The sequence below is a fragment of the Cydia splendana genome, chromosome 8 (assembly GCF_910591565.1).
Source record: "Cydia splendana chromosome 8, ilCydSple1.2, whole genome shotgun sequence".
In the NCBI taxonomy this organism is placed as follows: Eukaryota; Metazoa; Arthropoda; class Insecta; order Lepidoptera; family Tortricidae; genus Cydia; species Cydia splendana.
The window spans coordinates 6,439,024-6,465,877 of NC_085967.1; the positions used below are offsets into that span (position 1 = coordinate 6,439,024).

The 26,854-nt window shown below is 37.5% G+C and overlaps 1 protein-coding gene across 7 annotated transcripts in view; it reads right to left on the reverse strand.

Moving 5' to 3' along the window:
* Window positions 1–26,854, reverse strand: part of LOC134792759 (myelin transcription factor 1) — a 303,293-nt gene that overhangs the window by 95,055 nt on the left and 181,384 nt on the right. The window lies entirely within an intron of this gene.

The window sequence follows — 26,854 nt, forward strand, 5'->3', positions numbered from 1 at the left end:
CCCTCTTAAGACTGGACTGTGGTATGCTGAATTCATTTGTATGTACGTAAACTTAAAAAGTAATTAATAGGTAAGGGGTAAACTCATGTTAATCTCAGTAAACAGATGTTAGAGACACCTAAATATAGTTATTGGTTATGTTAGCTTCGCTATCGTTTACCGGTTTCTTGAGTCATAATGTAAAAAAATGTGTAATAATGTCCTATAATATTTATTTATTTATTTATTTATTTAGAATATGCCAGAAGGAATTTTATTCGTTCAAATTATGTTTTGTTTTTGTAAACTTTTACAAATAAGCAGCATGCACATTTGTAGGTATGTATCAGGATATATATAGCTAGCTATAGCTGTTGACTATAATAATATGATAATGTTCATGAAAATTATACAATAAAACTCTTAAGGTTACGGACGTACAGTTCTAGAGCGCGATTCAGATTTAAAAAAATGATCTGTCAGCTGTCAAAAGTGATATTTCAAGAATGTCACTGTTAACAGCTGACAGATGATGTCCATAACCGTTTCTCAACTAAGAAATTAAAATTTGAATCGGGCTCTTAGTCTCTGTTAAGTACTTTACCCAATCTTCAACCATTTTTACGAATAAATAGTTATTTGTTTTACAAGGGGGCAAAGTTGTTGTTTAACCGCTCGTGCTAATATAGATACCCGAGCAAGCGAAAGATCCCAAAATTGAACCACGAGCGTAGCAAGTGGTTCGAAAAATGGAATCTTGTGCGTTGCGAGGGTTAAACAAAATTTGCCCCCGAGTGAATCACAAAATTTTTCACCACACCAACTCGAAGCAAATATTAAATGTAAAATATCAAACAAAATCAAACCAAATCAAATCCAAATGAATGTTATTAAATATTTATCATCCAATTCATCATCATTTAAAAGTCAATTCTACCAGCAAACATAAGAATACAATTCAAAATTTGCATTTGATTACTTTGCCTCACATGTGAATAAAATGCAACTTTGCTATCAGTTTTTGAAGTGCAAAGTCAGCCTTTCCAAGCTGGTGTGGTGAAAAAAAAATTTATCTATAAAACTAGGGTGAACTAGGCCAAGTCTAAACAAACAATATATCAGGCTCGCGGAGTCTTAGCCGTAATAAACATGGGCAGGTGCGGCGGGTGCGGCAACCGCTGTCCGGGCGACTTGCAAAGTATTCCTTAGCGTTCAAACATACCGGTCTCGTTAGGCATGCCTCGCTGGGTTTAATCACGGCGGCCCGGGGCCAACCTAATGTTTTCACTATGTATTTTTTAAGTACCGGCAACTTACCGGTATTTTGTTCGGCGTTCTTGTTCTGCGAGGGCGTTTCGGGAACGTTAATTGGATTTTATTTGGAAATTGTGCTGGTTTTTTGGTCGATGGGATTTCAATGGAATTGAAAATGGAAAAAGACTCTTTCGAAATTTTCCATTCTCATCAAATTTGAGGATTCGGGTTTTGAAATTTCGGCGCACAAGCCAGCTTAGGTAGAAACAAAACAAAAGTTACAAGAGTGGCATTAGATTTTGTTTATTGACAGCGCGTGACATCGAAAGTATTGTAGAGTCTGTTCGGAAAGAGAAGAGTCGTGGAATGTATATGCCTTGGGCCCCATACATTCCACGACTCTTCTCTTTCCGCACATACTCTAATAAAGGAGATGCATTCTGATTGAAATAACAGGTTGTGAATTTGATCTGAAATTTTAAATAATATTACTATGATCTATCAGTGACAAAAATGACGTTTCTGGTGTGTAAACTTCTTCGTATTCATATAGTTTTCATTTGACTTTTATAATTTTTCGTCAAAACGTTTGAAACGTTATTTAAGGGGCCCACTGATTACCAGTCGGCCGGACGATATCGGCCTGTCAGTTAAAAGCAAAATTTGACAGCTCCGAACAACTGACAGGCCGATATCGTCGAACTGGTAATCAGTGGGCCCCTACTTCCTCATCCTTTGGTGAAAATATGTAGTACATATACATAAATGTTTATGACCATGATTGATATGACTAGTTACTATCAAAGGATGTCATCTGAAGCAATACACGGCTAAAACAATCGGCTATTGATCTCCGCCCGCGTCCTAGAAGGCCAAACAACTATTACCACGAGACGGTCGCCCACATCCCAATCTTGGTCCATTATGTGCCGTGTCCAATATTGACACAGTCGCGATTGTGCACACGACAGACCCGCTTCAACGAGCGGGACCCAGAGAGATGTCAGGTGCTCGAATAACAACGGACCTTTGAGGTTCGACATTTAATGATACAATACAATACATGGCGAAATAAAGGATTGACAGAGATTTTCCTAGTGATATTCAGAAATCCATAAATTGACAGCTTCTTTAAATATATGTTTCTTACAGCGGTGAAAACATATATGTATAGGATGTTGCTAGAAAACAGTCTGCAGCAATATCTGATTGCAAGGGCGATATTACCAAAATTATTTACGGTTTTTTTTGACTCCCGTTTGAAATATAATGCATAGGTACAATACAAAAAAACAGGATTGGTACGCCCAATCTCATACACCCACGATAGAAAGTGTTATAATTTTTAAAAATTGTTTTTACTTATAATCAAATGTAATGTTCTTCTTAGTTAGTATTGCTCGGTATTATTCTGTAAGCGTCGGTAGGTAGGTATATCTGAAACGTAATTAATCACGCAACACCCAATAGCGCTGGCCCACAATTTTGTTTGACTTGGCGAAAACTTGGCGAATCTTATTTATTTTTTATCAATTTCACTCGGTCGAGCCTTAAAAGCGTCGCCCCGTTTTATTATCAGGACGTGAATAAGCAAAAAGAGAATGGATTTTGGTTGTGATTATGTCAAAAATAATTAATTATTATCGATTCGGCGCGCAGGGGAGGACTGATGGAGCCCGGTCGCTCTTTAAAATTGGAAAGCTAATTACTCGGCTACGGCTGCGGGGACGACAAAGATTAGTGGGGAATTCTATTGCCTTAGCTTTATTTTATTATATTTACCTTCTAATGTAATTTGCTGGCATTAAAGAGAAATTGCGTTTTCTGCGTCGAGCCGAAACGTTAGCGGACGGTGGATGATCTTCTATAGGTCATAAAAGCTATCTGTAATAACGTTTTTCTTGTTCTCGTCTAGAATCACGTTCCATCATTAAAGCAGTGAGCATCTCCGAGTAGCACTTTACAATGTATGCGAGGGGCCGGCCGCTGCCGCCCCGGGCACGTGTGAGGGGCTCCACGGAATTTCTTCATTCATTAAGCCGCGCGGCTCGTGATCTGCCTGCCAAAGACTCGTCCACTGTACACACTGCTCCAACTAAACTTTAATTTAGACCTACTACCTGCGACCACTCCGCTCATAATGAACGCACCCTCTATTTAGTTTGGGGCCAGTGTGTGACTGACATTTTATATACGCCCGCTTCCTGTTTCCAACGTATAGACAACGAAACCAATAAATCACAAGTCAAAAGTTTGAAAGAAAAATCACAGTCATGGGCCTCTTTTTAAATTAACGCCATTAGCTTTAAGATTTCCTTTTCGCAATAGAGTGCAAGAATTACCTCTCTTCGTTCGAGCGCCAAGTAATTAGTAACGCTCGAGTTTTATTTGTTGACGGTCATTATTCGTTAATTTTGAGCGTCTTGCGAGAGAAGGTGGGATGTGCTTTCCTTAAGGATAGAAAGAGAGGTTGTCGTTCAATCGTGAGGCTGCACCTGCCACCGCACGAATTTGCAATTTAAATTACGAACGAATATTCTGAGAGGACCTCCTTAACACGACATCTGTTTAAATCGTCGACGATAGAGTGACTGCTGCGGTAGAACTCTTTGAGACTGCCGCTTAATTGAAATAAAACAAAATATTCGAGGGTGAGTTGAATCAACTCACTCCAATCATTATTGCTTATTTGCATTCGTGGGAAATGCCAAATAGTCAAGCATATTAAAATATCTCACTTATTTCATAATCCGTCTACTTAATTTTGTATTTACGTTTCTGTCTTTTTTTTATCGATAATTCTTCTAATAATTCGTAAAATCCAATATATTACTCAGGATATTAGAAAAAGTAGAACATACCTATTTACTTCTTATTCGATTAAAAAAGAAAGGGGTGTTACAGTTTTCCGTCTCATAATAATTTGCTAAATTGATTGATATGCTACTGGAGAGATGATTAATTTATCAGTGCCTAGATGTGTGTCCAAGCCATGCGCTTAATATTTGAGCAAACTCCAGCAGGCCAGCATTTACACTTCGAAAAAAAAAAAACATATAATAATCTCGTGCATGCTATCGGTTCATTAAGTTACTATTTATAATATTTGACTTAAAGAAATAATAAATGAATGAATACTCTTCTTCTTGAATAATAGGTATGTCGGAAATGGTTGGAAATATAATAAGGTACGAGTAAAATTCTATCGAATGATCTCTTTGTGTTATCATACTTTTTTGCCGTAGTATTAAAGGAACTATTCTTCAGCAAAACTACTGTAACATATCTATTGTAGTTAATAGGTGTTAGTGGGTAAATAAAGAAGTCCCTGCGGCGTAGCACCATTAATAACTATCCACTTCATTAACGATCAATCACACGTCGCTGTCCTGTGCAGTGTAACCCCACGCTACCATTTTTTTGGGATTTGATTAATAATATCAGCGTCATTTTCTTTCAGCCTTTCATTTAACTGGGAAAAAATGAGCACAGTGAATCATTTTCTGATTTAAAAATAATTTTAAAAGGAGTTTCATTATTTAAATTTTTACCATCGATTCTATTATATTTTAGCAACTCCAGAAAAAAAGTAGAGTTTTGTGAATGATTTCGTCAATTTAGTATTACTTTTTGGTTGATGTTAGTTACCTTAGGGTATTGTCATATGTAAAAATTAAGCAAAAGCAAGGTTGATAAAAAAATCAACAGTCCTGTAGTAAAGAAAAATGTTGCCCTATATTATTAAACTTTTGACATTTAACTGAGGTTCCTATAAAATTTATTATACTTATATTAAGAGGTAAAACAACATTAGAGGAAATAGTTAACATTATAAAATATGATGCTTTTACGTGATATGATGCTGTATCAGTTTCTCACGTAAGTTTCTTGCTACCCGCTGCGAAAGAATGACTTGTCGGAAGGAGTTAATAATCTCGTTAATTTGTTCGTGTGTTAGCGGCGACTGCGCCCGACGTTCTTTGCGTAATTAATGGTAACACCTCATTTATTAAATTAGTTCAAGGGCCCGAGAATTTTCCTGCACGTGTGTACGAGATCACCAGGTTAACAAGACACTTTCTTAATCTTCTAAGTATAATAAAGATCCTTGTGGCTGCAACACAACAAGGGTCCTACTAGCTGGTTATGTGTCATAAATATTACCAACTTATCAAGACACCTTTTCACTCCACCGAGTCTAATATACTTCTTATTATTTGTGAAGCTATGCAGGTCTCGGGTATGTGGTTGGGGTCATATGGAGTTAACACGATGTTGCTGGAAAAGAGCGAAGAAAATTAATTTATCAAAAGTGTAACGCTTGCTCCACAGTACGTGATGGATTACGTGGGTTAGGGTTACCCTTTGTGGTACGTTTTGTTACTTGGGCTGTAAAACAAAACCGGGCAAGTGCGAGTCGGAATCGCGGACGAAGGGTTCCATACCATTACGCAAAAAACTGCAAAAAATCTTGTTCTATGGGAGCCCCATTTAAATATTTATTTTATTCTATTTTTACTATTTGATGTTATAGCAGCAACAAAAATACATCATCTGTGAGAATTTCAACTGTCTAGCTATCACGGTTCATGAGATATAGCCTGATGACAGACAGACAGACAGACGGACAGACAGACAGACTGACAGACAGACGGACAGAGGAGACTTAGTAATAAGGCCCCGGTTTTACTCTTCGGGTACGGAACCCTAAAACAAGCATTTAATTAAATAAACAAAAACCCCCTTAATGCTTAAATTTTAGCATGACTGACAAGATAATAAAAATAGCGTCATAGTTTAGCTAAAAGTTTGAGAATTTTAATAAAACAATTTTTTAAGTGCCATAACAATTTCAGCCATTAATAACGATCACAAGGTAAATCGGGCTAATAAATTATAGTCCAAACTATTCGCCTTGATCAATTACATTTTATTACACGCCTTAATTAAAGGGCCGTCAAACTGAAAGATTTATCGGCGGTTTATCCCATAACCTTAGCCCGTTCAATGGAGCCCTTCTTGAGGCCAGAGCGATTAGAGGGCCATTGAAGTTTGAGGGCTTTATGATGTTTCACATCAGCGCAGTAAGGGCCTTGTAATGTGCTCACGTTGTTTGAACTGCCGTGTAGGTGTTATACAATATTGCTATGTTATGAACGAACTCGTGTTGTGATTTTCAGGTTGGTAAGGTACCTAAATGCTTTCAAACCACAATTTACTTATCTTTATCTGTTAATTAGTATTATGCATATTTGCGTTTCTTCGAGTTTGTTGAAAAAGTAGATATTAAATCACTACACCTTATAAAACAAAGTCCCCCGCCGCGTCTGTCTGTTTGTGTGTTTGTATGTTCGCGATAAACTCAAAAACTACTGAACGGATTTTCATGCGTTTTTCACCTATTGATAGAGTGATTCTTAAGGAAGGTTTAAGTGCATAATTTGTTAACCCGTGCGAAGCCGGGGCGGGTCGCTAGTAAATAAATAAATAAATCTTTTAGCAACAGTTTTGGATTATTCTAACTACAATTTATCTATAATTTTTCCATTATTTTTTCTAGACTTACAATATACAAATGCAAGTACTACGCAGGCAAAAAGGTTTCCTATATCTACATACTCGTATCATTTATCAGAGTCCACATATGAGTATAGTTCTGAAATTTAATGATGACTGGAGTGATATTAATCTGCGAGTAAGCGCAAAGGATTGGGCTTAGTTCCAATCTCACGCATTATGAGCATGGGTCCCGTAACACGTCGCCCGATTATGCTAGTGGCTCACAGACCACTTACCAAATAGATGGAGCATATGAGACACTCCGTGCCCTTTACGGTGTTCTCATACTGATTTACTTAGTGTAAGAGCGCAGCGCAGCCGCAAATTTAAGTTGCGTCCAGGATTGCGGCTCGAGAGTGCGTAGATATTGACAATATCTACAAAAAATATTCTTGAATTAAACAATAAATTGTTGTAGCATAAAAATAGGGTAAAATACAAGCGGGTGGCGTAATGGTCGCGAATCTTTGACATGATTCATTATGAGGTCTATAGGAGGTAGTCTACGTAGTGGCCGCACTCACTTGGCCCCTTATCACACCTTTTGCACATTGAAGTTTGACTCTTTCCAAAACCAACATAAGGTCTGTTTTGTTTAAACTAACTTGAACGTTTTTGATCGGAAATTGCTATAGATTATACCTCCATTTATCAGATACATGGACACGGTCATTGGCATTAGTTTAGAGTACACTGTGTTTTCGCCTTCCGCTAGGTATTATAAATGTCATTTATAGTTACATGTACTTGATAATTACGGTCGTCGTTATTTAGGTAAAGAAGTTATTTAAATAGGAATTGCCTCGCTGCCTGATAAGTGTACCTGTGTAGCTCTATTGAATATTACGTTCAATAAAACGAACTCAGACGACTAAAAGGCGAGCATGTTTAGGGGATATGTACAGGTTGGCCCAAAAATACGTTGACAATGTTTTTTGTAAATATTTTATTAAGTACTTACGTAACTAGTACAAAGTAAGTTAAAAATTAAACCTACAGTCTTTTTATGCAACAAAAATTAATAGTCTTCAAAATAGCCGCCATTCGCTTTGATACACAAACGCGAACGTTTGTTAAAAATTTAAACGAAATGCCGCAGCTCCTCCAAGGATATTTTGTCCCATTATTTAGTAAGTGATGCTTCTCAGGAAAAATAAATCGTGTTGTACAGGTAATTACCGAAAGGCGACCAACTAGTAACTAGCAACAAAGGACAATTATCCCGCGCTTACTTTGCAGACAATGCTCTAACACGGCGGTGATATATGCGCCGTAAATTCTAATGCCGCGGCCCCGCGAGGTGCCGCCGTAAAGCCTTGCCGAATACGGAATGATCATAATAAAGTATGATTTCTTGGTCGGGGACGCGGCCCTAACTCGGATAATCACTCCTCAGGCGTACCCATATAATTCCTTAGTGCATAATGAAAGTTGATTAACATTATACCCGCACGAGACTCGTGTGTGTGTGTCCGCCACAGATTCCGAGTCCTAATTAAGAGGGAGGGCGGGCCGGCGGCGGAGGCGGGTATCGATCATCGCCCGCCAAGGAATCGACGCAGGGACCCGCAAAAAAGGGGCCTTCATCCGAAAATCAACGCCGGCTAAGCCGTCCGCTCTCAGCACATGTGTTTTGATTTAAATGCCTGCTAAGGGTCAGTTTAATTCGTGTGCAGAAACGGCACGCTCCGGGCGCGATCCAACCCGATGTGAATAATTACGGGGCTTACCACCGCTTACCTACTGCCTTATAGTGATTTGCATATTTTCTTGTGGCTTTATGCCGCCTGTCCACGGGCTACAGGATCCACTCAATGGAGCATGTACGCATAAATGCATATTCAGATGGATTAAAACATATTCTAATGGCCGAATAACATTTGAGTGAGGAAAACATTATTATGTAGTTTCTAATTACCTTTTACAGTTGCATCTAATAACCTATTGCATATATGTAGTACGCATATACTTGCAGAGTACGCATAGTATGTATAAGATGGATTTCTTAATGAAATTTTTACTTCTTACTGCATATTAACCACTGCCTTAGAGTCTCCCTAAGAGGGAAGGGTTCGAATTAAAGCCAATGCAATTTAGGGGAGCCTGCGTATCGAAATGATTTCTACACATTTGTATAGGAACAATATTGTAAATTAAAAAATAAATACTTATGTTACCTACTAATAGGATTAGTTACTTATATTTATCTGGAAAATCTGTACCTACTTTAGTGGGTTATTGCCAAGCCGAGACGTCAAAAATGCGCTCCAAAGTTGAAGGAGGTTGAAAAATGACTGTGCAGTGTTTCGGTATCCCGTCTGTATGGAGAGGGTTAATTTCTTCGCCGCCAAATCGTATTAACCTGTCGAAACTGACGGCAGTAGATAGATGACTGGTCTTTCAATAAAAGTCTGACTTGTAAGACTTGGTGAAAAATTACTGCTCCCAATTTAAGAAGAATTATTCGAGGCGGTTCGTTACATCCATGTTGAAGAGAATAATTTTATTTGTCTGAGATTGTTTCTGTCCTGTTAAAGGATAGATAAGAAGGGCCGTCAATAAAAACAAAACACTAACAAAGCTGCTTATAAAAAACGTCGGAAAACACTTATCGCGCTCAAGTGCAAATCGTTGACTGTCACTTCAAATCCCGGGCCGGTGGCACGGCGGGAAAAGCTACAAAAATAACAATCAAATAGAGCATCCGAGGAAATGAGATCTGAAGGAATGATCACGCCCGACCCCGGGGACCGGTTGCCTCTTCAAAAAGGACTTAATCTCTCAATTCGCTAAGGAGTTAAGATTTAAAAAATATTTCCCCTCGGTTCGCGGCGGCGTCTTTGTCACGTCGCCGGGTTTTTTCGCGGATCTCCGGGCGGGATGTCACTCACTTTGTATCGGCTTTGTTGTGAGAGGTTAAGCGCCGGTTTATTAGGCTTGGCTTCCCATCTGCAAACAGAGGGTTTCTTCTACAATACTTTAAGCAAATCACTCATCTTATTTTTATCAATAAGTGGATTTGTGAACAAAAAACGAGGTTTTTGGCACATACAATTACACAATAGTAGGTAATACTCGATTTCGTAGATTCATTATTTAAGTATTTGATCAGATTAGTTACTAAAGATAGCCAAAAAGGGAAGGGCATTGTCTAGGTGGCATTACATATATTACAAGTTTATATTTTAGCCAAAATACTGAGACGGTATGAGTAAATATAAAATAATTTTGAGATACAAAATGAGCAACGTAAAGCGATTTCCCTAATGAAAAGCTCACGCCACCGAACACGTACGTCGTACGCTTAACACGATCAACTTTCCCATACATTATTAAAAATCATCGTCACAATACAGAAGCCCTTGCGCAATCAATACAAGTGACAAGCGGGGTAGCTTGGCAACGGCCGTTAATTAAGAATACGTGACAAAAGACGAGACATGCACACAAACACAAGTAGCGTCCAAAAAGGTCCGGATTATGTGACCCTTTGCGCTTTTGATTTTAGCGCGTCGCGGGCCGGACCGTCGTCTAATTTGAAAGGAGACGACAAATCTGGCTTCGGGCCCCCGCGTATCGGCTACACGTGACGCCATGAATGTTGATACAATGCAATAATAAGCGAAGGCGGTTGCCATGGCTACAGGAAGCCCTCGCACCACTTGAATAGTCCCTGATCATTTAGACAGGGTCAGCGCTTTGGCCGCTGACTCGACTCTGCACCGGGATAATTAGCAGGCAAACAAGGAACACCCGGGCAACTTTCGACCATTCAGGTGCTCTGCAAACACCGCTGCAAGAAGTTTAACAGCAGTTTAATTGCGGGGCGAAAACAGAAGCGTACCGAAAACAGTTTAGTTTCTGTGAAAAGAACCAGGTCGGTAATATTGGAGTAGCTGTTTGCTTAGTTGCTGAATTGAAAACGCGAATGTTGCGGGAATTATGAAGTGTTTAGTAATTGCGTCCTGTTTAACATTTATAAACTGCAATCCAGATTTAATTTTATGATTTTCAGTAACTCTCAAATTACATAAGGTCATGTGGGGTAAGAGAAACCTAGTTTATTTTGCTCGGGGCAAGAGAAACAGTATGTGGTTTCCCTACAAGTGTTTCTCTTGCCCCCAGTGTTTCTCTTACCTCATCTAATCTATTAACACTGGAAAAAAAACTGTTAACGCATTGGCATGTTAACGGCTACGCTCGTAGCGCGTAGCACGCGCTGGCACTAAAAATGTGTTAATATCGGGTAGTCTCACAGTCTCTGCTAACAGACACACAAACAAAGACAGACACAAACAGAGTTTTAGTTATTCGATCTGTCATATTGGAAACAGACCGAATAACTAAAACTCGAATTGGCCTGTAAGGTAAGCTCGTAGTGCTACGTCGTAGCCTGTAGCATAGTCTTCCCGGTATGTAGGTGGCGGTAGCACTTTGTAAAAGTATAAGGACAGTCGGCGCGATTCGGTAAATAAAAACAAGTTCGAAGTGGTTTAGCAATATGACATACGGTTGTTATGTGTTGTGATTTCCACCTAGTGTTAATAATCAACTCATGAAAAACATCTTATTAAATTATCATTAACTTTCAGATCAACGATCAGGCAAGCGATAGCGACCAAACAAGGTTATAATTTTTTGTCTTAAATGTAGTAAAGCGCTAATAAACAGTGAAGTTTCTTGATAAGTACGATTTCGCACTTTCACAGTAAAACCTCAGTATAACGCACACCGGCGAGTACTAACTAGAAACCACACTAGTTGTGTAAACTAGGCTGCACATTACATTCACTCACACACGTCGCGACCTAATTTATCGCCCCGTGTGTCCGCACCTTAACCCTCGGTGCCGCTGACAAGCCCGATTTATGGAGCGATGTACCGCCGCCCTAAACAAATCAACCACTGGTTACGGGTCACGTGCTGGGAATTTTAATACAGTCCAGATGACTGGGAGATTCGAGGATGGCTTTCTTGTTTCGGTGTTGGTTAGCGAAAGGGTTTAGTTCGAAAATGAGTACGGAAATTTCATTTTATACCTAACATTTGTAACTATTCTCCTTTTATTACTATTTTATTCAATAAGCAAATCGCAATAGTAATTGCATGTATTTGTATGGCGTGCTGGCAGAGTAGTCAATAATCTTCAAGCAGGAGAGTCTGGCTGGCTAATCGGTGTGTGGTCTTGTCTACGAAGTATTCAAATATTTTAGTGCCTAACTTTCTAGTAACATGTTTAAGCACAGATAGCTTGTAGCTAATGTAATTATTGTAGATAAGGTAATTATTGTTCCAGACACTTAATACTTAATGTTGCGCATCTCAGCCCTCTTTTAGTTTTAGTTTATTTTTAAGTTTGATCCCCACTGAAACCCAGCGCTATGGCTTGCGGTAGTGGGGATCCTGTTTTAGCCAGTAATTTGTGTTATTGTCTATATAAAAATACATAGGTATTGTCAAATGTTGTACAAATTGTGATAAATGTATTTCCTTTATTGATAAAAATACTCATATACGTATAATTCGAATCCAATAGCTATTAAGGTATTCACGTATCGATGTGTAGGGTGAATAAATGCGCGAAGTATAACGTGGCTCACGGTAAGACACGTAAATCTCTAATCCGGGTCGGCGTGCAAGTCGATATAGCCAAGTTTCCGCTCGAGCCGTGCGCTTACAATGCTGCCGAGATATTGAGGTCACGCACACAACATGCAATTGTAATGACAGCGGGATTTTGAAATTTCTTATTTCTCACCGATAACACGCTTAAAAACTTTCAGCTTAGATATTGTGCACTTAAATTGCATTAACTCGTGCATTTATTCAGTACCTTTTTTGCAGTTATTACTTTAATTAATAGATTTGGCGTAATCATACTAATTATTCATCTCAACTTTCCTGTCGATACGGACTCATATTACTCATTATTATACTTAAATATCATAATATTATAGAATTAAGTTTTGTTATTCAATAAACTAATGTAGGTAATGTAAAATGCCGATCATCGTCATTTTGAGCCTGTAGTCGATTAGCCTATGAAAGGCGTTCTCTCGAATGGAATCAAAATAAAATTTTCGAATGATAATATTTATATTAGATGAATTAGATTGATAATCGTAAAACAAATTTTAATAAGGCACCTTGAGTATGTAATAAAATTTACCCCAATATTTGGTATTTATTTGGTGTTCATCAACTTATTATATGCAATCGCACGTGCACCCATACCAAACTATAGTTTTCTAATACATAGGGCCTAAGCTCCAATCGTGAACAGATAGATAAGACTGACGGCAGAATGGACATTATGGACCATGGATCCCAATAAACGACATAAATTTTCTACATTTCCATACACAACACAATCGTAATTTTTCTTGAATCTCTTCGGCAGTGTAAGCGTATCATATACATAATTGGGACCAAATCCCTGTTGGAGGCGGAGGGACAGGTTTCTTAGCGCGTGTTCGGGGGAACTAATGAAATTTGCCGCCCACGCACTGCTGCTGGTCAATAAATAATAACCACATATTGACAATACTATTGACTGCTGAACTACCACTTCTGTTGTGTTGGCAACTATTTACTAGTAGGTATACTTGGGCATGCATTAGCAATTTTCGAATACCATTATTATGAAGTAGAAGCATTCCACGTTTAGTAATATTTTCAATTCAACATCGAGCTTTTACACTACAAACTAAACACAATGATTTGAAGAAAAAGATTAATTAAGTAAACAAAAACAATACGTAATCAATATATATTGTTGATTTTATATTTTATTACGTTACATTATGTAAGCCTTAATTAAAATAATAAAAAAATCTAGTCATATTTGATATAAAAATACGGGTTGAATTGTATGAAGAAAACATATACGTAAGCGTAGCGTGTGTGTAATTTTATTGATCCATAATCTAAACTAGGAAAATAAAGAGCCCATAAAACTGCAAACAATTCTAAATGACATAATAACCCAACTAGGACTAGCAGTTACGATCTGCGGTACTCGTAGCGTGCGGTGCTCCGTACCTCAGTATCGATCGCAGCGAGCGACAGAAAACTTTCTAGACAGCTTTTATATGCACCTCTTTGGCCTGTAAGTATAGCGGAGTATTGCGAAATGCGGCGCGTTCCCTACATTTCAACGTCACTTGTGTAAATATAAATACGCTTTAGTCAAGCGTTGTTATAATTGCAATCGGCAATTTAAGAGTATAATTTACTTTTATATGCAACTTATTAAGGTATTTCGATAAGGCAAGTACATAACTTGCTTAATTTATGTAAACGTGATACTTGTTGCTATATCGACAGCACAATATTAGGTTTTTAAATACATGTACAATTGTATTTATATATAATTGTATATATCTACATGCTATTGCTACTTTATACTCGCATGTATCTAAATTAATCACGACATACGAACAAAACATTGAGTTTATTCATGAACGGTAGGTAATTACTTCTTGTGGGCTATTTACGTATGTGTTTGATAGACATCAATTTCAAAGTTTTGAACTTAATGTTCCATTAATATATCATATTATATAAAACCGCTTTGCTATTTTTAAAAAGTCAGGAAAAATTGTGTTTTAATTGAAGATTTCTAAACCATACTTGTTACTTAGTTATCAATAAGACGGCGCGTAGAATAGCACGTATAGTCTTTAGAACCTTGATGTTTCATTGAACTGAACTTGAATCCGTGTGTCATATCATAGTATCAAATTGTACTTAGCTACCGACCAACCTGCAATTGTATAATTACCTCGTAGACTCACAAACGAAGGTAGACAGCTGAAATTCATAACAGAACGTAATTAGGGTTCAATTAGTGTTGGGCTGAAAAACGTAGCGTTTGGTAACGTTTCATTGCGGACGTCAAACGTGACGTGACGTCGACGTGCAACCGACAGATGATAGGGGTACGTGCGAGCGGCCGTATTGCGGAGCGAAGCGCGACGGAGATGGGGAATTAGTGTTCGTGTGCAATGTTGTGTTTTTGAATTAAAATTAAACGTACACAATTTTCGTGTGGTAAATTTTTTTCCAAACTTTTAAAGATTGATTAAAATCATAGATGACTGAATGAGAACAAAATGGACTTTAAAATATGTTCAACCTGAATTTATAGTCTGTGAATATAAAAAAAAACATTTTCCAGTAAGTACGTTTGTGTATATGTTTAGGTACCGAATATATTATATAATATTCAAAAGGATTCTGTGATATTTTAGTTTAGTTAGATTAAAAACAGTTAAGTAGTGGTAGGGCAACAAAATATCTCTCAACGCATTTTGATTAAAAAAATGGTCCTGTAACAATTTAAATTCAGCTAACTATGTACACCCAGCTGGAAAAGTGCATGGACGCTTTATGAATTTTTGCAGCCCGCTGTACAATTGAGTCACCATTGGCAAGTGTGTGTCATACAATTTCTTAGCCCTCAAATATCAGCTTGTCATCATCAAATACCCCGAATAAGGCCGTGACGTCGTAATCGCAGCATCCCATGTGGGGTAAGTCTAATCAGCTATGAAAATTAGGTTCCTCTGCGTATCTTCTGCTTTGTACCGCTAATGTGGAATTTAATCACCATTTCGGCATTACGTTACGCCGTTTAGATGTGTAGGTACGTTTTGGCTGGCTTGTGATCACTCTGCTGTCTAATTTGTGTAATAATTGCCGCATTTAACTTACCGGTGTTATTTTTTCGCAAAATAACAAATTACTAGGTATTTAGCCATGTTATTACTTTAAATCCGGTAGGTACATCCAGCCGCAAAATTGCATGGTCACTTTATAAATGAATTATTTCACAACGTGCAGGGTCATCTTAAGCTATACTGGGGCCCTTGGGCACATAAGAATTTGGGGCCCTTTTGGAAAGTAAAGAAGGCGAATTAAACTAACATTTTTCTACTATGATCTTCTATTTATTATTGGTAATCAAATAAACTGTTACTATTTGTCCTTCAGGGCCCCCTGGGGATGGTGGCCCTGGGCACGGGCCCCGTATGCCCTATAGGTAAATACGGTACTGATCAATGTGTCTATGCAATTTTGCAGCTCGCTGTACCTATTTGACAGTTATGAGCTAAAAATAATTACATAATGATTACACTGTTACTAGATTCAATATGCCATAATACAAAAAATAGAAGTCAATGGCTTTGTGAAATGCATATATAAAAATTTATATTTACTGTGCCTATCAATATTTTATTGCGAACTTTATAGGTAGTTTATAGTAGGCGCTTTATAGGTACTTTATACTGCCACTGCTGCAAGCCCAATTTGACTCTAGTCTAGTAAGATACATACATCAGCAAACTATGCAGTCTTGGATCCCCGACCTGTTCATCCATCATCCAATTAGCCCCCCGATCAATCATCGGCCCGATCACTCCCTGGGCCACGCACCTCGACGATTTTTTCCCACTTTTTGTGTTCAACCACCGGGGGCTTGTTAATCACTGGGATACGTGTGTGTGTTGATAGATTATGATTTTGTTGATATCATTATTAGGGTATTGAAGGTATTTTGATTTATTGACACGCCCTTCATGAGAGTTTTATTGAAATATGGGTGTCTAGGCAATGCTGTTATTTTTCGCCATGTTACGTTTTAAGTATTAAAAAAAACTAAACACAATAATGTATGAAGTAAACAAGGCAGAAGACCTAGAAGACTTTACGTGAGGACTTGGTCAAGTAGCCGCCCTGTCGGCGTGACGTATCATCAGGCGATTAAGTGCAACCGATGGTCACAGCCGGTCAACAAGATCTGAAAAACCTAAGACTCTTAGCAGTAACGTATTCATTCGAGCCCAACTTTTATAAGTATGACTATTTTTGAGAATAACTTTCAATAAAAAGAAAATGAATGACGTGACACCGACAGCGCGAGTGTTTCAAATCGGCAGTCATTCAATCTCGCTAATATAAAACCCAACAAAACGTCTCGCTATAAAAAGATGAACAATAATTCTCTTTTATTACGCGCCAAAGTGGGAATCTCATTGTCGGCGAGGAAATAAATAATATCAGGAAGGAAAAGAAAAGGGAAATAATACAACATAAAATATTAAGATTCACCCAGGATTGGCATCATTCTGCGGTCGCCACGGATTTCTTTTAAGGGGGCGAAGATACCTACATCTTTGAATCTTAATGTTATTTGCATATCCGAAAAGTCATGAAATAAATCAGCCGAGACGGACAGCGGGGACGTTATTCATTAGGCTTTCTTTCTCCACGCAAGTAGCAATTAGTGTAAAAAGAGAATCTAATTTTGTATTCTTTAGATTCCTTATCCTTAGATGTTTGTTCTATAATTCAGGATAAAACTAACGCTAAAGTAAGCTAATAGATTCACCACGTACCTTTCAAATTCGGCAAAATAAATTCTCCAAATCACAGTTTCCATTTGGAAATCCTTGTGCGCGTTGAGGGCACACTTATGGGGATAATGTCAGGATCCAGCATCAAATTGTGCTGCATTGTGCGGCAAATGCGAGAAAAACGGCGAAAGTGTTAGGGCGAATTTACATAAGTCGAGACAGAGGCTTGGAAGAATACGTAGGAATATATTCAGAGGTGATGAGAGCCCTCCGGCCCGACGGCCTCTATGCATAGCCTTTATGATGGGGAAAATATTTACAGCCGGCGCGAAAACGCAATATTTATGGAGCGACTGGAAATAGCGCAGCTATTCATGCGGGTTTTTAGCACATTCCTGCACTAAGCGGTTTATTGTTTCGCGAAGATAAAAAGAAAATTGTAAGTTATTATTGCTATATTTTTCTGGTAATGTTTTTATCATGATGCAATGCTGTTACGAGTATATTGTTTGATTTATTCGATGACGTAGGCAAGAAAAATATGGTTGTTGTTTTTTATTAACTAGCACACTATCGCAGTCACACCACGTATTACATCATCGCAATTTGTCGTAGGTAGTATATATTTTTCAAGAAAATATAGTTTTATATTAAAGATCATTTACAAAGCGCAGATGTCATAACGCGTGGTTTTTGTTTACAAACGGACTGCGACCGCTATCGATTGTGCAGGCGGCAAAGTTTTTATGAATTAACCGTTAAACAAGTAAAGAAGAACAATGAAAAAACAAACTCTCCAAACAAAAATCGATGACAATCTGGGCCAAAAACTTTGGGGAACTTTGCCGGCAAAAAGATTTATATACTTATAAAAAAGTGAGCGGGAAAGGAACTTTTCCAAAAACTTTAAATTGCAACCTTGAACTGGATGAACTCTGTTTTGGATTACTATAAGGGAAAGTTTTTAATGCCGAGTGGTTGATAACTTGATAACTCGGCGCGAGTGTTCTTGTCGTTGGGGTTAAATATGATGGGGTAATTTTACTTTTGATTGGGGTTGCCCCTGTGTCTTGCATCGGAGAGAAGAGTGCGATGAACTGGATCGATCGCGCGCGCAGCACGCGCTCGCGGCTCCAAACTTTCGGGTCCGCTTTAATGAAACAATTCCGTCAGGCAACTTCACCGAATTTGGGTCATTGCGTACTCGTGTGCAGCTCTCATAGCCCGGGGATTTCATTTCATGTTTCGGCGTGTTTCAATGTAAACATAAAAAGTATTATTAGTTTGCGAGCTAGCTTATTCCGGACGACTGTGTCCTAAGCGGTTTCAGCTCCCCTTGAGATGTTTGAGAACGTAGTCAATTTGAAAGCAAAGATTTGTGTGATAATGTACATATCAAAGCGAAAATAAAAATGTAACAGATTTATAGTAAACACGGCAAAAACCGTGTTTGTAAGAACAATATGCCATTAACATTTCCATTTCAAAAGCATTTAAGAGACAAGCTCGTCAATTGAGAGCTCGTTTCCTTTATTAACTGTTAACTAGGCCCGGGTGTTTATGTAAATTGTTATTGCTTTTTTAAGAAAAATAAACTCGTTTGACACGTCGCGAGTTTCCCGTTATTACTGGAGGAAATCTCCGCTTAGCCCCACTCGGGACACAATGGGATTTTGAAGGTAAATAAGTCTTTAAAAAAGGAATAAGTAAATTAGAAGCGACAAGATAGGAATCTCCCCTATTTTTTTCCGAAGCTAGGGCGGCAAGAGGCGATCGCCGTGGGATGTGCGACTATGGAGAGATTTACGGCTCGCCTTGGTTTCGGAAGGTTAATCGAGATAACGATTTATGACCACATTTCTTCATTTGAAGTAAGAATTAACTTAATTAAGTCGTTGCCAGGAAACATTGTACCTACTGATTTAAATTTCGTCATTTGTTTACATATAAACTGACTAAAAACTCAAATTAATCTTCGCTCGGAACACCTAATTTTGTATTCAAAAACTATATGCGACAAGATCCCATATCCCAAGAGGTCCCAACAAAAATGTACCATAATTCTTACACCTATTGCGTTCCAAATGTTCCGAATGTTTTTAGTTAGGTGCTTACCGATTTTTTGAAGTAGAAGATAGAAAACTTCATCATCATTCAATTCAAATGTTATCAAAAAGCAAAACAAAAAACAAAAAATATCCCTCAAACCTTAAAATTTTAAAGAGTCTTTCTCCTCTCAATGTTTAAATAATTTTTTCGGCTGATTGCACGACACTCTCGGCCGGTGTCATAACAGCTGCTCCGATACCTACTTATTAAGACATCGGCCACCTTGAGCACAAGCCCGGACCCCATTATATGGGGATGCTAGCGGGAGGATTACGGTAATAACGTTTTTTAGCCATTAAAAAAGGCGACAGTAATTAGATTACGTATATTATGCTTGTTTTTTCATGAGTTTCTTTACCTAAACCTGTTGCAAGATAAACTTTGTGACACACCTAATGTGAGCAAATAAAGTAACATACCCGTAGTTCAGGATCCTTTTTATAGATATGTTAAAAAGTATAAGTGCCTAAATTTAGTATATATATACCTAGTATGGTAGTGGCACCAATAAATGAACGATTAAGCGGCTACCCCAACTTAGTATTTTTATATATATGTTAGAACGCATTCCAGTAAAAAAAATATGATTCAGCATATAATCAATGACTCCGAAACCTCTCATTCTGATAATTATAAAATGCAATAGTGCCAGAATAGGCCATTTTGCCCAGAAGATGAATAATGTGCCCTAATTATGAACAATTTGGTCCTCTTGGTTAAACCAGTATAAATGATATGCCAGTTTATAAATATCACAAATCACTACACCTTATAAAACAAAGTCCCCCGCCTTGTCTGTCTGTTTGTGTGTTTGTCTGTATGTTTGCGACAAACTCAAAAACTACTGAACGGCTTTTCATACGATTTTCACCTATCAATAAAGTGATTCTTGAGGAAGGTTTAGGTGTATAATTTGTTAACCCGTGCGAAGCCGGGGCGGTCCGCTAGTAAATAATATAAAATGATCTTATAGGTAGTATTGAAAAGACAGCATTTCATATAAACTAATGATTTAAATTGCCAAAATTGAGTAAAAAGTAAATTAATCAAAAACAAACACACTACTAATTACTGCTTACATTCTACCATTCTTAGAACGTCAATTTTCCCAAATTCTGACAATGATCTTACTAAGTATGCTCAATAGGTCCCATAGTCAGAGTTTAACTGCTATGCAAATGTTATAGACAACAAAAAAGTTAATGTCGATGATAAGTGCTCGCCCAAGGGAACGATTTTCGTTGACGTCTTTGTAGTCTTTGAAGGGCAGACTTTCTTATTATTTTGTAAAGAAAATCGTAAAGAAAAAAAAAATACAAATATTATCGTTATTATCAATATTATCGTTGCACACGCTGCACATGCACATACGAGTACGAGTATAGAAAAAAAATCAAACCTTGATTAAGCATATTATAACATGCATGAGTAATTAATTAAGTTTCGATTCTCTTCTCTTCGATGTTGACTGCGATGATATTTGATGACAATGAATTATTAGGCGTAGGGCATTTGCATATTGTATGTGAAACTTGCCGCACAACACTTGTGCGCAAATCTATTTTTAAAATATTACTACGATTTTTTTACACATATACCTATTTGTTTACCAGGCCTGTTTCATTTCCAATTTATTTTTTAATACTGGCTTTTCTAACAGCATCTTTAACATTTCATCAACAACCCTCTCAATCAAGCAGCCAAATTGAAGTCACCATTTTGCATCCGATTGTCCTCAAGGGCCTTGAAACGAGTGTAAAAAGTGGCAGTCGAGTAGCTGGAATTAGAAGGGGAGTCGTTAGGTGAGACTTGGTAATGCAGGTGTCTCAAGGCACCTCGGCGAGTCAACGAACTCCCGGCTAATAACTGTGGAAGTGTTTTGGTCTTAATTTTCTTTTATGCTGCGTTTAGTTTTTAAGTAGTTTGCTGTTCTATGCATTTTACAGTAAATCTGGAGTAGTTTCATAGCGTAACACATAATGTTGTGAAATTATGAACAATATATTAGCTATTTTGTGCGTATTTAAATTATAGTAAACCGAATTCAAACACAGAAGAAGCTCTTCAATTAGATTAAGTATAGGTATGTGTTTTATTCGACGGTACGTTTAGTCCTCAACAAATAACATAATATCTTAAGCCTAACATATATTGATAACACAAAATAACTTTAGATCCTTTACATACCGCTGAAACTTCTTTAGTAGTTAACGAATTTGACGTTAAATGACATTATACATATGTGAACAACACACCGTAGCATGTAACTAGGAACATATTTTCTGTTACAAACATAACTGTCAGGAGCAAAGTACCTAATGTACATATGTGTGCGTCTTCGTCGATCTTGAATAAGTTCAGTTTGTATAAAAAATGGGATTTTGATTTCGACAAAAGATCATTTAATGATTTTGTTAAATATTCAGTTAAATAGGGTATTAGGGTAAATCAGTAAAATGCACACAGATAAGACAAGACGATGCCCGGGCCTCATCGATCCGCATCTTAACCAATCTTCCCAGAGTTCCGTAGGTGAAATTTTACATGCAAATGAATTAATTTCGTCGCCGTAGTGTGTTCGCGGTGCATCGGCGAGGCGATGCCTCGTTGCATTCATAATGCGGGTTCATTACCAGCCCTCGATGAGTCTGGCTCCAACTAATGGGTTCGGAAGAACGCGAGCTTCAATTATGAGTGTTATTAAATCGGTAGCTATCTATGCATTGTCTTTACACGGCGTTTTGGCAATGAAATTTGGATTTTGCCGCAATTTTGGTATTCAGATAACTTCGTGTATTTGCATATTCTGTATGATCGACTTGGAGCAATGCTTTGATATCTTGCCGGTCATGAAATAAATAATGTTTGGTGATATGTAACCTAATCACATTTTTACAGTGTTGTAATATATTCAAGTTTAAATAGTTCAGTTTTTAAGCCTTGTGTGGCATAATAATAATTTGTGTTACCTGTTCAAGATAATTATTATTGTAAATTATGTTAAATTAAGACAAAAAAACGTGTTTATTTACTTTCTTATAATGTTTAAGTTTATTTCATAATTATTACTGTGCGTTGACGTTTATTATATTAGCTGCGTAGTCCCTAAACTCTTTGTTGCTTATACATACTTATGCACATTTAGTTATTAAGAATTACCGACGCATATAAAATTTCTCTTAAGAATTCTTTGGCAGTTTTCTTTAAAATTTTACAAAGCCTCGGCTCGGTAAACATATTTTACTTGAGGCGTTGCGGCCGCGTGTGCATTTTTAATTTTTATCTCCGGGACGCGGATGACGCTTGAATTTTTACTGAACCTGCTCTATCTTATTAACGGGAGGGTTAGTTATAAAACGAGCTTCAGCGTGTTGAAGTGACGAATTACTTAAACCAGTCTGTCAACTTACAGGTGAAATACAGAATATTTTTTGTGTTCATACCTCAACCTCTTTATGAACTTTGTTGAACAGTAGGCAGTGCTACCTAGTTGAGAATGAAAATAAGTCAAATGTCATGGTGATGTGTTGTCGTATCCAAATAGCCTTTATAGTCGTTTCAATGAACTATCCGATTGAATACTTAATTTTGGCATAACTATCTTAATCCATTTTTTTCTGAAGCATTTTTTTGTAATTTTTATTTATAGAAAAGGATTTATCTACCAAAGTTATAACTTATTATCAGGGTGTAAGTCTTCAATATCTTAATCATCATGTCGTGCCACGCACTATCGACCTCTCTTGCAACAAACTCCTTGAGACAGTTTTCACGAGTAGATAAACGAACGTCTCGGCTAATAAAACATAACCCTTCCGATATGTTTATCGCGTCGGCCATGATTTAGCGCGACAGCCCCATTTCACGGCGTCCCGCGCGTTCTTAAATTGAATTGATATGTTTCCGCTAACGCGGCCGCATTTTTCAGAGCATATCGCGTATGACGCGGAAAACGAGCGGAAAACTGTAACGACAGCAGCGGAGGTGTTAGGTGTCGAATACCTTTTGGTAGCTTTGTGACGGCGCATTTTTATGTTGTATCTATTTGATTTAAGTATTTGACGTATTGAAGCCAATTCAAAGATTTTTGACGTGATAACGTCTTATAAATCGATGAACACCGGTAGCATGCACGAAAAAGTGTCACGTTGTGGACAGATCTCCATGGTAACGTTGTGGACAGATCTCCATGGTAACGTTACGTAATGTAATGGTAATGTTTTCTTATGACGTTATCACGCAAAATTATCGTCCGTAAACCGACTTTACAGACAACCATATTTCTTTTATTATGATATTTTTCTGAATGTACTTTTAAGTGTAATGTTGGATGAATTGTATGGGTAACAAAAACCTTTACCTAAACCTTTACGCATTATAAATAATATACTAAATAATTATTTATCCTTGCTTTATGATTTTTATGCTCTAGTAGTTTCTTAATATAATATGTAACAACATGTTCGAAAAATTAAGTATTATAAATATACTCAATATTTATTACAAACTACGCCGTATGAGATTTTTTTTGTTGTAGTTAGAACCAGCTGTCGATTTTTGTTTATTTTATGAGCATGCATTATTAATTTTAAAGTTTGTGTAAGTGTTCTATTTCTTGCTTTGCGGACCATACGCGTGTTGTGAAGTATGAGACAGGGGTGTAGTAAAGAGTGCAAACGATCGGGTCCCGTGTCAGACGCGCTCTCAAACCATTGCCGATTGCGCATCTCATATTTAGCGGGAAATTTTGCAAGATATATGAAAAAGATAACGAAGGAAGGAAGTAAATTTCAAAGGAAATAGACTTCTGAGTAAGAACAGGTATAGGCATCGCTTTGCTGTTGTTAAGGTGCAGTAGGTTCAGCCAGCAGACCGTGGAAAAGTCGTAGCGCTGATTTAGATCATTATTTCAATTTTCAGATTTCAATTGAAATATACGATTTATTTGTATTATACGGTTGCCAAAAAATATGAATAGCAATTTTGAGCCCTTTCTCTAGTACCTTACTCGATTCGAAACATGATCAAACAACTTATACTCGATATAAAAAAAATCACGAACATATATTTAAAACGCACCATTGCCAATTTTTTACTATTATTGTACAAAATCTATTTTCATGAAAATTGATTTTAAAAATCCATAATGTTATTTTTGATCGAGTCATAGATTACTCTTTGCTAAAAGTAACAATTCAATAACGCACGACCGTCCGCTCAGTGCTCAACTAGCTGCGTTCGAAGAAGAACCTGAACTCACTGCTCCTTAATATTGTCGGTTGCCGATTTTAGTCACTAGTAGAAACAACTGACCGAATAAGATGATCAAAAATAACGAGACTTGCCCTTACTCAATAACAATAAAAAAGTTATTATGCTAAATGTGCGTAAGCAAACCATTTCCATCAAATCAAAATGCTTAGTGTAAAAAATGCAATGCCAACAATGAATTAAGGAATGCACGGTGGTCTGGCCCTAGGCCATAATTCAAAATATGTTATGTGTTATTTTTAAGTGTCAAATGCATTAGTATTATTCACTAATAAATGTACTTTAAGGAGGTATAAATAGATCCTGGATAACTCATTATTTTCATTCTCTAATTAACGTCGAAAGTGAACTGAACTCCCGGTTGTACGCGCTCTCTTATCGGCAACTAATTAAGTGATCGGTCATTAGTGGTGAATTTCTGCTGAATTTGTGTATTTACTGATTATTATGAATATGGAGCTTCAAGAATCAGGTATGTAGTTTTGTTTATCACCCTAACTTTCACTCTTTTTAGAAAAACATAATAATAATAAAGGGTCTACGCCATGACAAATTGTAATGAGATTTGTTTTAAATGTTATTTCTTTACTTGGAGTTTTAGTTATTTTATTAATCCAACGTAATGACAAGATTTATACCAGTTTAAAGCTTATTTTTTCTAGATTTATAATCATGAAAGTCTTGCTGCGTAAACTTGCGTATTTAGTTTTTAAAAGCCTGCTACGCCTGCGTAGCCGGCTTCGTAGCAGTGCTACAAAAATAATACGTAACGAAATTCACTATTATTTTTTTATTTTCAGATGATAAGTACGTGGGATCCTTTACAAGAGGCTTCATATTTGAACTCTGGCTATCTTTCAGTGGTTCGGACAAAGATAAACGTCTTCAAATTATGCAACATGTGATAGAAATGATACCAGATGCTGAAAACGTGGACACCAACAATTTGGATAACATCATAAAGTATATTTGTGAACGAATTACAGTTATTTGGAAATCCGCTTCGCGAAATAAGTCTGCGGTTCTCAAGAAACATTCTGAGTGGCTTAATAAAAAGCAAAGTGTTAATATGCCAAAAATAAAATCGGGGGCCGATAAGTCCTCAACTGTTCAATTCGTTCAAGAATCATTATCGCCGGGAACCTCATCTGCAGTTGGACGACCTAAAAAAGAGTTTACTGCTTGTAGCAAGCGGTCAAAACGCAGAAGATTAGCAGCACTAGCTGATCTTGATGGATCAGCGGTCAGCGATTTAACGAAGGCATCAGACAACGAGACCAAATAAATAAACCCTGACGACGTGCTTTCCCTTCTGACAGGCGCTAAGCTCACCAAGCATCAATATTTGTTACTGCGTGAGTTTATCAACTCGCGAAAAAATCCTGTTTTACCTTCATATGAAAAAGTTCTTAAAGCAAAGAAGAAATGTTATCCAGAAATCATCAGAGTTACGGAATCAGCAGGCGAAGTGGAATTGCAGAGTTTATTGAATCATACTGCATCTCGCATAGTAGAACTACAAAACGAAGTTTTAAGTACTATACCAGAGGAATCGATGGGTGATGTTACGTTAATAGGAAAGTGGGGTTTTGATGGAAGCACTGGCCATAGTGAATATAAGCAAAACTTCGCCAGTTCAGATGTGACCGGAGACGGAAGCCTATTCGTAACATCGTATGTACCTCTTCGATTGATTTCAACCACTTCATCATCGGATGACGCCGTGCTGCTTTGGAAAAACCCGCACCCATCGTCGACTAGATACTGCCGGCCAATTCGATTTCAGTTTATTAAAGAAACTAAAGATTCGACTGTTAACGAACAAACATACTTTCAAGAAAAAATTGAGCAGCTTGTGCCTACGATAGTGAAGTACGGAGACGGCAAAGAAATAAACATAAATCACTGTTTGCAACTCACCATGCTTGATGGGAAAATATGTGCCGCACTCAGTGGCACTTCCAATGCAACGTGCACCCTTTGTAAAGCTGTGCCAACTCAAATGAGAGACGTTCCTTCTAGCATAGAAAGGCATATTGATTTTAGTAAATTGGAATTTGGACTCTCGCCGTTGCATGCGTGGATTCGGTTTTATGAATATTTTATTCATTTATCGTACAAACTTGAAACAAAAAGATGGTACGCTACATCAGAGGAGGATAAAAAGCACATAGCTTTGAGAAAGAAAAAAATCCAGGATGAGTTTCGGCAGAAGTTGGGTCTAATTGTAGACAAACCACGAAGTGGAGGGAGTGGCACATCCAACGATGGAAATACTGCGAGGAATTTTTTTAAGCACTCTGATGTGTCTGCTGAAATCACAG